We start from the raw sequence: 12,563 nt of genomic DNA, 5'->3' as shown, positions 1-12,563 counted from the left end.
ATGCTCTTATTTTAGTGCAGTTTTTAAGATTGTGGTTATTTCAGCAAACAGTTTCATACATTGTAACAGCGTTAAGTTAAACTTATCCTTCAGTGGATCCATTTAGAGATCAGTGATGCGCACACATTTTAGACACTTTTTTTTCGTGTTTTTACTCAGTCCATGTAATAAATGCACATCCTTGAATAACCCATGTTTTAAGTGTTTTCCTCACATAGAAAACCATTGGCCTAAAAGGAAAACGCTTAACGTTGTCACGTTGGGTGTTACAGATAACACAGGAGAGGGAACCAATTTGCAGGTAAGTCATTTATTAAAGGGTAATCCACAGGGGTAAACAGTCCAGGCAGGGTCAAAACGAGAATATCCAAACAAAACATAAACTAAACAAGAAGACAAGGCAAGGGCACGAACTGACGGACATGAATAAACAACGACTCCGTGACAAATACTAAGACAGACCGGGTTATATACACAAAAGGATAATGGAGAAACAGGAGACAGGTGGGGAACAATCAATTAACTAAACAAGGAGGAAGGTGACCAAATAAGGAGACAGGAAGTGATAATATGATAAGCACCGTGGGAACTGAGGACACCTAGTGGAAACCCAGGGAACACAACCCAGACACTGTGACAGTACCCCCCTTCTACGGAGCGGCTCCCAGACGCTCCAAGACAGACACAAAACAGAGACCAGGAGGGAGGCGGACAGGTGGAGGCTCAGGGGGAGGGACGGAGGGCCAGAAAAGAAAAACATGGGGATCAGGCACCAGAATGTAAACACAACACAGAAAGACCAGAATGGAGGAGGACCGGAGGAGGTTCAGGGGGAGGGACGGAGGGCCAGACTAACAGAAAGGAACAGGGACAAACATTAACACAAAAACAAAAGGAAAAAACAACATGAAGCCCCCCAGGGCGGAGCAGAAGACCACCACACCCTTGTGGTCAAGGCCAGAGTCCTCCAGGGCGGAGCGGAAGACCACCACAACCGTGTAGTCAGGACAAGCGCCCCCCAGGGCGGAGCGGAAGACCACCATGTCCGTGTGGTCAGAGCGGAAGCCCCCCAGGGCGGAGCAGAAGACCACCATGTCCTTGTGGTCAGAGCGGAAGCCCCCCAGGGCGGAGCAGAAGACCACCACAACCTTGTGGTCGAGGCCAGAGTTCCCCAGGGCGGAGCAGAAGACCACCACATCCTTGTGGTCGAGGCTGGTGTTCCCCAGGGCGGAGCAGAAGACCACCACCACCATGTGGTCAGGGCGGAAGGCCCCCAGGATGGAGCAGAAGACCACCACCCCCCTGTGGTCAAAGCGGAAGCCCTCCAGGGCGGAGAAGAAGACCACCACATCCCTGTGGTCGATGCACAAAGCCCCCAGGGCGGATCAGAAGCCCACCACTTCCGTGCGGCCGGATCAACGGGAGGACGAGACTCTGGTAATTCCATGGTGTCTCTACTGGACTCCAGAAGATCGGTGCTGGCCTGACACTGCTCATGAAGATCATTGGTGACTTGCATTTGCTCATGGAGATCATTGGTGACTTGCATTTGCTCATGAAGATCAATGGTGACTTGCCTTTGTTAATGAAGATCGGAGGTGACTTGCCTTTGTTCATGAAGATCGGAGGTGACTTGCCTTTGTTCATGAAGATCGGAGGTGACTTGCCTTTGTTCATGAAGATCGGAGGTGACTTGCCTTTGTTCATGAAGATAGGAGGTGACTTGCCTTTGTTCATGAAGATCGGAGGTGACTTGACTCAGTCCTTGAAGATCGGAGGTGACTTGACTCAGTCCTTGAAGATCGGAGGTGACTTGACTCAGTCCTTGAAGATCAGAGGTGACTTGACTCAGTCCTTGAAGATCACCGGTGACTTGACTCAGTCCTTGAAGATCACCGGTGACTTGACTCAGTCCTTGAAGATCACCGGTGACTAGCCCTGCCTCGGGAGGGTCATCGGTGACCAGCCCTGCCTCGGGAGGGTCATCGGTGACCAGCCCTGCCTCGGGAGGGTCATCGGTGACCAGCCCTGCCTCGGGAGGGTCATCGGTGACCAGCCCTGCCTCGGGAGGGTCATCGGTGACCAGCCCTGCCTCGGGAGGGTCATCGGTGACTAGCCCTGACTCTGGAGGGTCATCGGTGACTAGCCCTGACTCTGGAGGGTCATCGGTGACTAGCCCTGACTCTGGAGAGTTCCCTGGCACCTGACTCGACTCTGGGGAGTTCCCTGGCACCTGACTCGATTCTGGGGAGTTCACAGGCACCTGACTCGACTCTGGGGAGTTCACAGGCACCTGACTCGACTCTGGGGAGTTCACAGGCACCTGACTCGACTCCGGAGGGTCAGCTGAGACTCTCATCCTGTGCAGCGGCGCTGGGCAAGCAGCCATCTTGGGCCATGACTCTGGACAGGCAGCCATCTTGTACTGTGGTGCTGGGCTGGCGGCCATCTGGGGTTGTAGCACTAGACTGGCGGCCATCTTGTACTGTGGCGCTGGACCAGTGGCCAATTTGCGCATTGGCGCTGGGTTAGCGGCCATCTTGTGCTGTGGCGCTTGGCTGGTAGCCATCCTGGGCAGTGGTGCTGGACTGGCGGCCATCTTGGGTTGTGGTGCTTGGCTGGTAGCCATCCTGGGCAGTGGTGCTGGACTGGCGGCCATCTTGGGTTGTGGTGCTTGGCTGGTTGCCATCCTGGGCAGTGGTGCTGGGCTGACGACCACCCCGCCGGAAGAGACAGAAGTGGCTGGGGCATCCCACCGAAGCCGATGCTGCAGGTAGCGAACAAATTCCCAGAATTCCAGTGTCTCTAACTGCGCCATCTCCTCCTGAGACACTGGATCATCCAGCCCGCCATTAAAATAGTCCTTGAGGGCCGCATCGTTGTAGCCCATGCCCTCGGCCAGGGACCAGAACACCTGAGCCAGGGCACCCACTTCATTGCCCTCTTGGCGGAGGGCGATCAACCGAAGGTACTTGGTTCGCCGCTCCGCCATCTTGGCTGGGGAACGGAAAAATGACATACCGCTGGTTCCTAGTGGGACGGAGTCGTTCTGTCACGTTGGGTGTTACAGATAACACAGGAGAGGGAACCAATTTGCAGGTAAGTCATTTATTAAAGGGTAATCCACAGGGGTAAACAGTCCAGGCAGATAACACAGGAGAGGGAACCAATTTGCAGGTAAGTCATTTATTAAAGGGTAATCCACAGGGGTAAACAGTCCAGGCAGGGTCAAAACGAGAATATCCAAACAAAACATAAACTAAACAAGAAGACAAGGCAAGGCAAGGGCACGAACTGACGGACATGAATAAACAACGACTCCGTGACAAATACTAAGACAGACCGGGTTATATACACAAAAGGATAATGGGGAAACAGGAGACAGGTGGGGAACAATCAATTAACTAAACAAGGAGGAAGGTGACCAAATAAGGAGACAGGAAGTGATAATATGATAAACACCGTGGGAACTGAGGACACCTAGTGGAAACCCAGGGAACACAACCCAGACACTGTGACAAACGTGGCGTAATGAAGTAAAACGTGTTTTAAAAAGACCAAACTCAGTGAACATTTTTAATAAAGCATTATATTTACAGACAAGCAGGTTATGGGAGGAAAATGCTTGACGCATAATTAAACGTGTTGCGTTCGTATTATGTGCTCATATCTGCTTGTCTGTGAATAAAATGCTACATTAATAGTTTGTTTACTGAGTTTGGTCTTTTTAAAACACCGTTTTAATGCATTAAGCCACGTACTTTCACGTTTAGTGTTTAATTTGTGAATTCGACTGGTTCAGAAGATTAAACTTGCACCAGCTAACATCTCATGATTCAATAAATCAGACATAGTAAGTCAAGTTAACGATAAACAACTGCTTTATAATGAAGGCTTTGCAAAACTGCTCAGTGTTTTTAGCTTTTAAACAACATACTCTTTCCTACACTAACTACACACACATTTCCTATCATGCATGTCTATGAAAGACGAAGAACCAATCAGAGTAGGTGTGCATGCAACCCCGCCCCAGGTGCAGCCCTGCCTCGATCTGCAGGCTACCGCCGGGTGTACTTGAAATAATGTAATATTTAAATGATTAAAAACATAGGCTTAATTAAAGTACCATGTGACCATATAAAATCTTGCATGGATTTATTTATTTGAGTGGTATTTTTCACTAGAGCATTGACAGAAACAGCAGAATTTACAACATTTTGGAGCCAGGGACCCTTTGTAGAGAAGATTTTTCAAGGACACCCTCAGAATTACAACATATTTTATGGCTTAAAGTTATTGTGGGTGGGAGTATAATGAACATAATATGATTGTTTTATTTATAGATTTTTTTATAATAAATTTGTTTAACAATACAGCACAATATAGGCCTGAGTTGCACCAGTTCAGGAAAAAACACATATGTTGACTTGTCAACAGACATGAGAACTATACTTACTATAATTAAATGCATTATATAATTTAGTTTGGAATAATTCAGTACATCTCAGAAGATTAAAAAAAATAACTTTTAGTCTGGAAAATATGATATAAATTATTTTATTGACTCCTTTGCTTTGGTCCTGAACCCCAGATTGAAATCCCTTGCATTGTACCATATTGTGTTCTTTGCATTATTGTGCATGCAGATAAAATTCTGGCACATGAACACTTGACAATTGCATGAATATAGAATACCATCTTTCAGAATTTTATGTTAATTTCAGTTGAAATAAAAATGAAAAAGCTTAAAAAGTTCAGCTCCAACAGGTGAACATAATGTATGGACCCACCTAAACTAAATTGTTTGTTAGTTGTTAATTGTTTCCACTGTATAATGAGTGAAATTTTTATTTTCATGGTTTCTGTGTGAACACACTGTTTCTGTAAGTTTATTTACAAGTACAAAAATAAATTGTATTGAAATAAACATGAGATTTAATTGAATGCAGCCTAAGTGTGTTTATTTTGTCCAGAAACAGTATAAGACTTCTAAATGAGACCTTATAAGATGTTGAAAATAAGTACACAATGACCACATCTGAACTAAATTTGAACCTTTTAGAGACTTCCTGTGGAAGTTGATATTGGACGTCCAAAATACGTTGAAAAAAGACGTCATAAAAACTGTCATTCTGGCTCTTCTGGGGACGTTATTTCAACATCCGACAAAGACTTTTGAACGTACTTTTGCTCAGAGGGTACTGTTTATTTTAATATTAAACATTGCAACATACTCAGTTCAACGTCAAATGTTAATTTATATTAACTAAAATAAATAATAGCCTACATTAATATTAATATAATAATAGCATTTTTCAGGAATTCTTAGTACATACATAAATAAATATGTACATAAATAATCAGTGTTGGGGAGTAACTAGTTACATGTAACGGCGTTACGTAATTTAATTACAAAATTATTGTAACTGTAATTAGTTACAGTTACTACGAAAAAATGAGTAATTAAATTACAGTTACTTATGACATTTTTTACGATTACAAAGGGGATTACATTTGAATATTTACACACATCCACATACAGATTTAACTTATTTCTTTCCCAAATTGCACTGACTATTCTGAGACATACCGCCCTAATCATTTCCGGTATGCGGAAATACAGTCTGGTTCGTAGAATCCAGTCATAAAAACGAAATGCCTAACGCGGACGGAATATGCCACATTTTGGATGACTAAATCAAAAGTAGGTCAGTACACTTGAATCAAAACATGACATCGACTAGTGTCTGTAAATATAAAGCCCCAAAAATGCAATATATGACTTGCACATTCTGCGTGTCTGTGGAAATCAGGCGCGGACTGGACACCGGGAGAACCGGGACAATTCCCGGTGGCCTGGCAGCCGATTTCGACCTACTATTTAATATCATTATTGTATAATTGCCTGCCGAATGTACTAAAGCGATCATTTGCTAATCCGCCATTTGATAATTAAATCTCTAATAAGTCATGAATTGTTAGTCATGACTCGCGCGCTCTCCGCTCCTCCGCCAAACGGTTTGGATCAGACTCCGAGTAATCAATGCGAGAGAGAGAGAGAGAGAGAGAGAGAGAGAGAGAGGGAGAGAGAGAGAGAGAGAGAGAGAGAGAGAGAGAGAGAGAGAGAGAAAATAGACTGCTGGAGCAGAGAAGCAGAACTACTGTTCAGGGTTTCAGGTCAGTTTCATCTGTAAAGATGCTTTTTTGTCTTTGTTTTTTTATTTATTTAATCAAGCAGCAGCACGTTGCTCATCAGTCATCACTCAAAATACTATATAAAGGACATCATTATCATCTGTTGTAATGTTACAGTAGTAATTTATCTGAAAGAAAATCCGATTTTTTTATAGGTTTAGGGGGAGCTACGACAGACAACAACACAACCCTTACGAAAATTAACATTTTAATATTTAACTATAAATCCAGAGAAAATGGTTACTATTGTTTAACTGTGGTAACCAAAAATGTAAAATTATTTAATTATTTAAAAATAAATACAAATCCATTTGCAAAAAAAAAAAAAAAAAAAAAAAAACAAGGTTATTTTACTTTTATATAGGCTAATAAAAGCAAGGTTAATTTTTGTAAGGGAAAAACATGACTTGTGTACAGTATTAGGATTTTTCTATAAAGATATTGTAGTATTGTAGAGTATTGTATTGTAAAGTATAGTTTTGTTCAATCTTGAGTATTAAAGTCACGAGAGAGATGGATAACGGCAAAATAAAGAGACTGAAGAGAAAAATGGAAGTGAAGGTGCAGTTCAGGAGAGAACTTTTAATTATTTTGCATATCCCCAAATTAAAGATTTAAACCTTTTTTTATGTCAGGTCCATACAAAAAAATAGTTTTGTCCATGAATTTGTTTGTATGAGTTTGAATTTTCCAGTCTGAATTTTTTTCCCAGTCCGCCCCTCCTGTAAATTAATGGCAAAGACATGGTTTCATTTACTACACATAGGCCTACTGAAGCTCGCAGTGTTTTCAACCTCTGCCATCTCAATATAGGAGTACACGAACACATAAACATAATTTCTAGAACCGCTCTGTGTCACTTCATGTGCATTTTACTTATTTTTAGAAAACTATCATCATATACAAAGACAGCAGTTTAAAAAAAACACCAATGTTTCAGGGGTTTATTACACAGAATACGTCACATGCTTATTAGATAACTGTATTTAAGTTGATGTATATGCTTTTATTTATTATTCTTTAATTTTCACAAATTTAGAAAAGTAATCAAAAAGTACTCAAAAGTAATTAGTTACATTACTTTAATAAAGTAATTGAAAAAGTTACACTACTATTACATTTTAAACAGGGTAACTTGTAATCTGTAACCTATTACATTTCCAAAGTAACCTTCCAAACACTGTAAATAATCATATGAAAAGAGAACAAGAAAAATTAACACTAAGGAAAATAATACTAATAAATGAATAGCTTATATTAAATGACAAATTTTAAACCCAACTTTTATTTGACTTTAAAATGTACTTAAAGGTACAGGTTGTAGGACCTGCCACTAGAGGGCGCACTACCAAAACAATAACAATCGCGTGGTTGTAAGAATGGTATAAGAAGGAGCGTGGAATGATGGGATTTGTTTTCTTCTACCCAACCGCTGACGGCCATCAATCAGACGGAAAGATAAATCATGGATTTAACGGATGAGGTAAAGTTTTATAAATGTTGTGTTGATGTCGTAATTTTATTATATTGAATTAGACCCGAGTAATGGAAGGTTTACAAATAAATTTTTAGTCGTAGATGTTAGAATATTTGTCCAATGCGATGCGAATGGTGTGATAACACAGCACAGTTTCAAGTGTTCAAATCAATAATAATAAATGTTATTTTTAACTTACCAATATAATTTGCGATAATAATTATTGATTCATATTTCTGTATAACACTAACTGTATTTATTTACATTGTTTAACTAGTCAGGTGAAATACGGCAGTGTAAATAAAGCAGTAAATAACCAAATGCAATAACACTGCACACTGTAAAAAAAAACTGTTATTTTACGGAATTTTACTGTTTTATTTTACAGTTTTTTCACGTAATTTTGTTGTTCACGCAATACAGTTTAAAATTGTAAAATTACAGAAATAGACTGTATATTTACATATCCTATGTAAAATCACATGAAAAACATGTCAATGTGCATAACGCCACAAAAATATTTTTGAAGATTTATTTCACATAACACACCAAAAACAGTGTGAATGAAAAAACAATGTCTGCAGTGTGTCATCTGAGAATCCATATAACCTTGTAATCTTGTAATCTACACCTAGGGAAAAAAGTTTCACAACTTCTGTTTCATGACAGTTTAAATCACCCTTCTATAGTTAAAGACTGTTATTGAAGCTTATAGGGATTATTGATACTCACTGATGGGGTGAACAGGTATATTAAATATCAGTATATTTCTTTGTATTTTTGTAGATTTCCTAAAATTTCACATTTATATGCTTTTTTTTCTCCTTACAGATAAGTTCTGTGAGTGGCTAAAACCAATGTCAACATGAAAGGGTGAGTTGCACAATGCAAAGATGTTCACAGATTACACTTGTAATAGTTGTGGTGTTTCTTTGAAAACTCACAATTCACAACATCAAGGGCTACACAGAAATGAGGCACACTACCTATTGGTTTGTTGCTAGCAGCTTGCACTTACGGTTCAGAAATTACGATGCATTTAAAAGTCAGCATCAGCAGTTATCTTCTGTGTCACAGGCAGGGACCTTTTCATGTCAATTTACTAGCTGTCAGAAAAATAATTGTGTGTGGTATGTTTTAATATATTTAAAGGAAAACAATTTAATATTTGCAGTAAGTTTATCACAGTGTAACTGATCTCTTCTTTTTCTTATGCATGTCAACAGGAAGTTCCCCCTTTGACTGCAGAGAACTTTGTTTTCTGTTGACCAAGTCATAGTTAACGGCCACATCACCATCTTCTACGACGCTCTGAAGCTGATGTTTGCTTCATACTACTGCTTGAACATTTCATACCCAGGAAACCAAGGAGAAACGCAAGAGATTGTGCAAAGGTAAAAACACACACTCATAAACTCACTCTCACACATATCACACTCACACGCGTGTCCTCACACACAGTCACTCACTTTTTCAACACACACTGACTTACGCATCCTTACATACACTCACTCTAACACACACTCTCACACACAGTCACACACAGTCACACATGCATACTCACACACTCTCACACACACAGACGCTCACATACATGCAGTCACACACACATCCTCACACTCACATAGACAGACTCACAAAAGCATCCTCAAACTCATACACTATCACATACACATTCTCTCACATGCATTCTCACACACACACTCACAGTCACACATACATCCTCACACTCTCATATACACACTGTCACACACACATCCTCAAACTCACACACTCACATACACATACTCAGAAATGCATCCTCACACACACACACACACAACTTCACACACACAGTTACACACTTTCACATACTCTTACAAATGCATTCTTACACTCACACACTCTCACATACACATTCTCACACACATCCTCACACACACACACACACACACACACACACACACACACAGTTACACACTTTCACAAACTCTTACAAATGCATCCTTACACTCACACAATCTCACAAACACATTCTCTCACATGCATTCTCACACACACACTCACAGTCACACATGCATCCACACACTCTCATATACACACTGTCACACACACATCCTCAAACTCAAACTCACACACTCACATACACATACTCAGAAATGCATCCTCACACACACACACAGTTACACACTTTCACATACTCTTACAAATGCATTCTTACACTCACACACTCTCACATACACATTCTCACACACATCCTCACACACACACACACACACACATACACACACACAGTTACACACTTTCACAAACTCTTACAAATGCATCCTTACACTCACACAATCTCACATACACATTCTCACACACGCATTCTCACACACACACACACACACACACACACACACACACACACACACACACACACACACACACACACACACACACACACACACACACACACATTCTAATACAAACATCCACATACTCTAACATAGACAGTTACACATGCATCCACACACACACACACACACACACACACTCTTACACGCATCTTCACACACACAGTTACACACTTTCACATACTCTTACAAATGCATTCTTACACTCACACACTCTCACATACACATTCTCACACACATCCTCACACACACACACACACACACACACAGTTACACACTTTCACAAACTCTTACAAATGCATCCTTACACTCACACAATCTCACAAACACATTCTCTCACATGCATTCTCACACACACACTCACAGTCACACATGCATCCACACACTCTCATATACACACTGTCACACACACATCCTCAAACTCAAACTCACACACTCACATACACATACTCAGAAATGCATCCTCACACACACACACAGTTACACACTTTCACATACTCTTACAAATGCATTCTTACACTCACACACTCTCACATACACATTCTCACACACATCCTCACACACACACACACACACACACACACACACACACACATACACACACACAGTTACACACTTTCACAAACTCTTACAAATGCATCCTTACACTCACACAATCTCACATACACATTCTCACACACGCATTCTCACACACACACACACACACACACACACACACACACACACACACACACACACACACACACACACACACACACATTCTAATACAAACATCCACATACTCTAACATAGACAGTTACACATGCATCCACACACACACACACACACTCTTACACGCATCTTCACACACACAGTTACACACTTTCACATACTCTTAAAAATGCATCCTTACACTCACACACTCTCACATATACATTCTCTCTCACAAGCACACTCTCACATAGACAGTCACACATGCATCCTCACACACACTAACACACTCTCACGCGCATCCTCACACACGCTTCTAAGGCTGCATGATTAATCACATGCGTTTTTCAGGCGTGTCTCGTCAGTAAAGCCGGTCCTGTGATTAGTAGTAAATATCCATCACCTGTTTTCAAATCGAGCAACATTTAATACACAGAGCTGTAGTTCACTGACAAGTTACACAATATCCTGTTCATAATCGAATGCGATTCATCTGCAAACGCATCTCACAACTGCATGTGATTAATCGTGCAGCCCCCTACATGCATCCTCACACTCTCATCCTCACACAACACACTCTCTTACATTGTCACAACCTTCTCAGTCTGCCTCACACACAACCTCTCACATACTTCTTTATAGCAAACATCCACCACAAGCATGCCCTTTACAAGTTCTTATTGTTCTGCTTTTATTTTAAATATATTCACAGCATATGTTACAGTCCATGTTTTATTACTAAGGATTTTTTTTTCATTCAACAGATGCCTTTTTAAGATGAACCCCGAGAAGGGACCGGAAGTGGATAAGACCACATCGAGAAAGAAATCGTCAGTCAGTCCAAAGATTCTTTCACTGATTAACAAGATTGCGGACTATGAAAGGATGGAGTAAAACTTTTGAGTGTCAGATCTTCCTACATTGCCTGGCAGAAATTCTTGACAGTGTCACAGACTTAAAATACTTGCTGATTATTTGCTTTCATGGTTGAATTATTTTTTTTCGTGCATCATCTGTTGTCAAGAAAAATTAATCTGTTCACAGGTGGTTCAGTTTTAAGGACAATTTTAATTATTAATTTTTATTTGTTTACCAAACTGCTATATTGTTGCAGTTTTTAACAATTCTTTTATTGTGTGTTGTTGCAGTTATGATATATATATATATATATATATATATATATATATATATATATATATATATATATATTTTATATACTGTTGCAGTTATGAACAAACTGAATTGGTATGTTGTTGCAGTTGTGATCTACAGTAATTTAAACCTTTGGGCTTATTTTTTTTACTCGAATATTGTTGCAGTTATGATCGTTTGTAATTATATTTTCTATACTATTGCAGTTATGGACAAATTATTGGAATATTGTTGCAGTGTGCTATAATCTTTATACTGGTATATTGTTGCAGTTTTGAACAAAGAATATTAGTAAATTGCAGTCCTGAACAAACTATTGGTATATTCTTGCAGCTAGGTCAATAAATTATTAAAACAAATTTTCGCACTCATGGCTGATTATTTGAAGTTAAAGTGTTCAAACTTTATGATAATTTAATGTTTTTTTTTCTCAACTTTCCACAAGATTTATGTAAAACATATTATTAAACATTAAAAGCTGAAGAAAATACAGAAAATCTCATGTAAAATTACAGCAAAAAACTGTATTTTTGAATTACGGAAAATTACCGTTACTTAATGTGCCCGTTATTTAACGGTATTTTTCCGGCACCCCAGCTGCCGGAATTTTACCGTTTTTTTACGTGATTTTTTTTTACAGTGCACCTACATAAACTTTAGTCTTCAAGAAA

Source organism: Carassius carassius, chromosome 7, assembly GCF_963082965.1.
Source record: "Carassius carassius chromosome 7, fCarCar2.1, whole genome shotgun sequence".
Classification (NCBI taxonomy): domain Eukaryota; kingdom Metazoa; phylum Chordata; class Actinopteri; order Cypriniformes; family Cyprinidae; genus Carassius; species Carassius carassius.
The sequence above is the reverse complement of the archived record's forward strand: the minus strand, read 5'-3'. Positions refer to the sequence as shown.